The 6,000-nt window shown below is 46.9% G+C and overlaps 1 protein-coding gene across 5 annotated transcripts in view; it reads right to left on the minus strand.

The window, feature by feature from the left end:
- The window catches only part of RCBTB1 (RCC1 and BTB domain containing protein 1), a 68,126-nt gene extending 63,622 nt beyond the window's left edge, over positions 1-4,504 (minus strand). For 3 of the 5 annotated variants that reach the window (XM_036298868.1, XM_036298866.1, XM_036298867.1), the window contains exon 1: positions 4,366-4,504. The gene's annotated coding sequence lies outside the window, so the exon portion shown is untranslated. The remainder of the gene's footprint in view (positions 1-4,365) is intronic. The other 2 variants (XR_004966029.1, XM_036298869.1) reach the window with 2 other exon arrangements.
- Between the last annotated feature and the right edge of the window lie 1,496 nt (positions 4,505-6,000).

Consider the following 6,000-nt stretch of genomic DNA (forward strand, 5'->3'; position numbering starts at 1 on the left):
CATCCTTAGCATATCATAAGCATATTATGCTTTGATTGGTTGAACGGCCAACCGGTCAACCAAACACTTAGCATATTAGGCTTTTATAATATAGGATTTCAGTTAGTATATGCTTTGTTTCTGACTGATCCTTTTCCATGTCTTTGACATTCTCACAAGATCCTTGAAAATCTCACTAAGTACCTTGAAGCTCTAATTAATTCCTTGAAGCTCTCATTAAGTCCCTTATAGCTTTCATTAAGACCCCTGAGTAACCTTACAACCATTGTTTTGAACTCTGTATCCAATATTTTGCTTGCTTCCATTTCTTTAATTTGTGACATGTTTCTTTGTCTCTGCATTTTGGCTGTTTCTATGTATTTCTAGGTAGAGCTGCTATGTTTCCTGGAATTGGTAGAGTGACCTTGTGTATTAGTGGCTCAGCCTCCTGTCACCTGAGTTAGACACTCTAAGTGTGCCCCTATGTGGACTGTGTGCACAGTCTTGCTGTAGTTGAACCTTGATTGCTGTTGGCATCACTGGAAGGAGTTGACCTCCAGGCCAACTGAATGTGAGGACCAGTTGTGACTACAGTAGGAGAGCTGCTGTGCAGGAGACATCCCTATGGAGCAGGACTTGCTTCAATGGGGCCTTGGTGCCTTGAGTGTGGATGTATAAAGTTGCAACCTGGTATGGTCTGAAGCTGCCCAATAGATGTACTGGCTCTGGTGCATCCCAGGAGGGGCAAAGTCAGCCACTGCCTGGGGCCACCTGGCAGGAGCTATAGAGAGATATGTAGACGGCTGCTACTTGTATTGGGGTAGGAAGTGTCCAGGCAAGGCCCAGCTGTGAAGCAAGGCAGGCTACTGCTAGTGCCTAGTCCTGGGCCTTTATTGATAGGTTTGATGCCAGCTGCTACTTGTTTGAGAGATTTTAGAAAAGTCTGAAGTCTGAGCCAGGACAGGCCATTCATATGGAAAAGCCGCTGCAAACAGCTTGGGTGTGGTTGCAAATGAGATGGGATGGGATCTCAGGGAATCACAAGAGTGAACAGTGTGAGCCACACTGATGGAAACTGAGATATGACTGCCAGTCAGCTCTGAGATGGTGGAGGTCCCAGCACAGGAACAATGAATCCTGTGAGTACCCCTATGTGGGAGAAAGCCACCCCCAAGTTCCTGTCCTGATGCCAGATAGTTCAGTTCCTCCCCAGATGTCCCTGGATTCTCCCAATGTCGCCAGTCAGCTCTGGAGCTCAGAGGAGGCGGGATCATGTAAGTTTGTGCTCTGGCCCTTTTAAGAGGAACACTTGGGACTCCAGCAGCTTCCGTGTCACTCAACCACAATATTTACTGGTTTTTATAGTCCAAAGTTACAGGGACTTCTCTTCCCAGCTCTGGAACCCTGGGTTATGGGCTGGTGTGGGGCTGGGACCCTCTGCTTCTCACAGGAGGGCTTGGAGATATCCCTCCCAATTAAAAAAACACCACACATGGGTGTGGGACTAGCCCCTCCTGTGCCTCCACCCCTCCTACCAATCTTGATGTACTTTCTTCTTTACTTCTCTAGTTGTAGGCCTTCCATTCAGCCAGATTTCAGGCAGTTCTGTATTTTAGTTGTAATTTTGATGTGGTTGTAGGAGGCAGCAAGTACCAGCATTTATCTATGCCACCATCTTGGTTCTCTGTTTCAGTTAGCTTTTACTAAATAATACACCATCCCCAAACTCAGTGGCTTAAAACAATGTTATATCTCTCAGTCCTGTGTTTTGACTGGACTCAGCTGGGATTACTCCTCAGGTGACAGGCACTGGGGGAACTTAGCTGGGGCTGAAACAGGCATAGCTCTCTGGCCACTTCAGGTGATCTCACTCTGCACCTAGTTTAGCCCAAGCCTCCAAGCCTCTGTAGTGGTTCTCAACCTGGGCTGCACATTAGAATCACCTGGGAATCTTTTTAAAATCCTGATTTCTGGGCCTCATCCTCCGGAAATTCTGTTTCTTTGTTATGGGGTGGGGCCACAACATTAGTAACAAAGAAACAGGAATTCCGGAGGATGAGGCCCAGAAATCAGGATTTTAAAAAGATTCCCAGGTGATTCTAATGTGCAGCCAAGGTTGAGAACCACTGCACTAGAGAGAGGATAGGCTTTGTCTATTTCCAAAACTAGAATTTTTCCTTAAGCACTGAAAAGCATATCTCAGCAAAGATTTTTCCCCTGCTAATCTGAGAAACCTTTTTGGGGATTGTGGGAAAGACAGATGCTACCCTGCAAGAGTGGCCACATCTCCAGAAGTGATTTAACACTTTTTAATTATTACGTGTACATGAGTATGATCTCATTTTTTAAAGTATATATAACACTAAAAAAGATATAGAAGTATCTCCAGCTATTTGAACTCTTGCTATCCAAAATCTATCAAAACTCAAGAATCAAGAGATTTGGCTAAGTTCTTCAATACTCAAACTTCTGCTACTGGCTCTCCTAGACTCAGGAATAAGTTTGGTTTGGATATCACAGTATCTCTTATAATCTGAAATCTCACTATCTGAATATGGCAACCCATTAAATATGCATAGTGAAAAGAACTTATACTCCAAAATGTTAACTTGTTATTTTTAGATAGTATAATCACAGGTAAGTACATTCTTCTTTCTGCTTCATATTTTCTAAATTTTATTTTTTCTTTCCAAAATTAAAAAAAATAAGTCTATATTGTGGACTTAATGTACTTGGAAATTTTTAAAAATTAAGTTCATACAGTAGATCAACTACATAATTGATTTAGATAATTATTTGATTAACTGACCTCCTCAAGGAAGTCTATTCTGGTTAAATGCAGACAATAGTCATCACGTGTCTCCTGTGAATTCCTCAACACATACACAATATGAAACACTTTTAGACTTTTTTTAAACCACAGAGTATCTAAAAAGTGTGTTCTAATGCCCAGCCTAGACTCTAGACTCCTTGAGGGCCCAAAGCTTGTTTCCATGGATGACACTGAATGTAGTACACACAGAAGTAATAGTATAATAATAATAATAAAGGTCTTTGACTTCCCTTCAGTTTTATCACCACACTGACTTTCAGTTAAAGGAGAACACTGTCTCAGGCTTTCCAGCTTGAGCTGCTGATTATTAAGATGGAGCCAAGCTCTTTCTGGAACGTGCAGGCACTCTTTAATTTAAAAATAAATTTTTTTTTAAATTAAGCTGAAAACTTGATAGCTTTGGTTTTTATGGCTGTTTTCTGAAGCTCTCAGAACTGGATCACTTGGATCACACTCAATCACTGCGGAAATCTTTTTAATGACTAATATCCTTCCTCTTTAAGAGAAAGAGACTAGAGGGTAGACTGTCTAAAAGTATTAATAAATAGACTGGTATTCACACAATGGATTAAAAGATATCTGGGCCCTAGATTAACTGCTATATTAATAGAATCTAAATATACAGTTACATACTCAACCCGAGAGAAGTTCGAAGAGGTGAAATTTAGCCAGTGCTCACTTCAAATGGATACTTACTGAAGTTTAAAGCACACTGTAAACCACCGTCAGGGTTGAATCATTTTTCCATTCCTTTCAGCATTATTTACCTGGATGTTTTGATGCTATGATCCCACAATGCACACCAGTTTCAGAAACTCAGTTTTTGCCACCAAAGGCTATAATTCTCTCCCCAAAAAGAATAGGCCAAAGACAAATAAGACAACGAATCTAGGTTTTTCAAGCATTATTACAATATTGACTTACAAAATTGCAAACCCCAATTGCAGAAAGTTCTGCAGCAGATGACTTCGGAGTGTCTCACGTGCAAATAAACATAAACAAAGGCCACTTCCGAAAGCAGAACGGAGCGTGCCTCCCTTCGATAGAACAGGTAGTTCATTTGAGGCAGCACTAGAGAAATGTCATTTCACTCCGCTAACCGCACGCCTGCATAAAGGTCCCTACTGTGGGAACGGCCCTTCGTGGAGTCCGTGTTGTGGAGGATGGGAAAAAGCGAAGACTATGCTCCGTGACACCACTACCCGCCCCTGCGGAGGCGGAGATGCTCGGATCTAGACTAGATTCTAAGCCAGGGTCGAAGGGGGACGCGGAGGGTCGAGGCGGGTGTCTGTCAGAGCTGCGACAGCCTCCAACTAGGAGCAAAACAGCGTCCCTGCAGCTCCAGGAAAACTTTCCCTCACCGCACCCCTTTCCTCCACCTGGAAGACATGCCAGCGGAGGTGCTGACAGTGCGGACGCGCGGGCCGGAACCCGCTGCCGGAGGGGAGAGGGAGGGAGCGGGAGTAACGGGGCACGCGGCCCGGCGGCGGCGGGGAACGCGGCAGAGAAGGGGAGGGGCGAGAGCGGCCTCTGCGAGCTCGGCCCGGACTCACCCGCTACCTGGAGGCCAGCCGCTGCCGCTCGCCGTCCGCCGGGCCCAGCCGCCGGGAGCGCCGCGGGAACCTCGGAAGCTCGGCTGCAGGAGACTCACTGCCGAGGGCCGCCTGGGGGGCGCGGGGCGGGGCCTCCGGGTCACGTGGCCAGGCCGCCTCACGTGACACCGACGCCGCGCGCCCGGCGAGCTCCCGGGTGGAGCTGCCCCTCTGGCCTCGCAGGCTCTTTGGCTGTGGGCCCGCAGGCCCGCGGCGTCCGCGGAAGCCGGTAGGTTGGGAGCCCAGCCCTCCGGAGGGTCGCGGTGGAGCTTGGTGGCCGCGGAGCTCACAGCCTTTGGTCCGGCAGGGAGCCAGGGACGCGCGAGGGGCGGACTCCGGCTGTCCTCCCGGATGGCATGGCGTGGCCCGGGGTGGGTCGGCCAGCCACCCCTAGAGACCAGGGCGGAAAAGCGGCTGGCAACTTCTCTCCACGTGCTGCTGCCGGGGATGAAGGGCCTCAGAGGAGGAGAGCTTGTTTTACTCCAGAGACGTGCCCCCGCATCCCTGCCCCCGCACACCGGTGCTAAAAAGCACCTGAGAATGGAGGGAGGAGGGAGGTGACACCTGCACCTAGAGGAGAAGGGAGTGGAGCACAGGCCCAGGTCATGGGAGAAGTCAGGGAACCTGGCTGTCAAGTTGGAAGGGACCTAAGACGGCAAATGGACCATGTCTTTTCTTAGTATAAATGAGTAAACCAAGGCCAAGAGGAGGGATGCTTCATGCCATTCCAGCCTATTATCTGCGGAGACCAAAGCACCTTCATAAAAAAAAGTTATTTCAGAAAAGACCCAGTGGGCTCCGCGGGATAAAGTTCAAACTTCTTGGCGTAACTTTCCAAGTAATCTTGTTCAAACTTACTTTTCCCCTTTGTGCTCCCATGAATAAACAGAAAAACACTTCATTTTCTAATTATCACCGAACAGCTCCACTGCCTACTGCAAGAAGCCTCCTTTTCCTCATCTTCGGCACTTCCTCAACAGTAGTCTAGAGGCGCTGGCTGCAGAGAATGCCTCTTTTCCTTGACCACTCAGGTTTCTTCCGATTACTACTTACTTTTTCCCTAAGTTGCTCTACTCCTTTTTGCATCTGTTCATTCTTTTGCCTCTGTCTGAAATACCTGGAGTCATTCCCCTCTCCCTCCTTGAAGAAAACCAGAACCAAACAATTGTTAAAACTGTAAAAACATTTTTATCAGAAACTATTGCAATACGACAATTGAGACCAGTTCTATACTGAGGGTTCTTTTCCCCAAAGGTTCTGAATAAAATCTGTTTTTACCTCCAGAGTTGTGGGAGGACTAGTCCTCTTTATGTTCATGCTAATAGATGACTATGCTAGTAAAAAGTATCTGCCAAGAACCTAATGAAATACAGTTTTTACAGCTTTAACTACTGTCAGACTCTGGTTATCTTTAACATCACCTCCAGGTATACATCAGCCTCCTAGTCATTGTTAAGAATCCAGGTCTAGCCCTGGCCGGTTTGGCTCAATAGATAGAGCGTCAGCCTTGACTGTGTTCAGTTCCAGTCAAGGGCACATGCCCAGGTTGTGGGCTAAATCCCCAGTAGGGGGCGTGCAGGCGGCAGCCAATCAATG

Source organism: Myotis myotis, unplaced genomic scaffold, assembly GCF_014108235.1.
Source record: "Myotis myotis isolate mMyoMyo1 unplaced genomic scaffold, mMyoMyo1.p scaffold_m19_p_3, whole genome shotgun sequence".
In the NCBI taxonomy this organism is placed as follows: Eukaryota; Metazoa; Chordata; class Mammalia; order Chiroptera; family Vespertilionidae; genus Myotis; species Myotis myotis.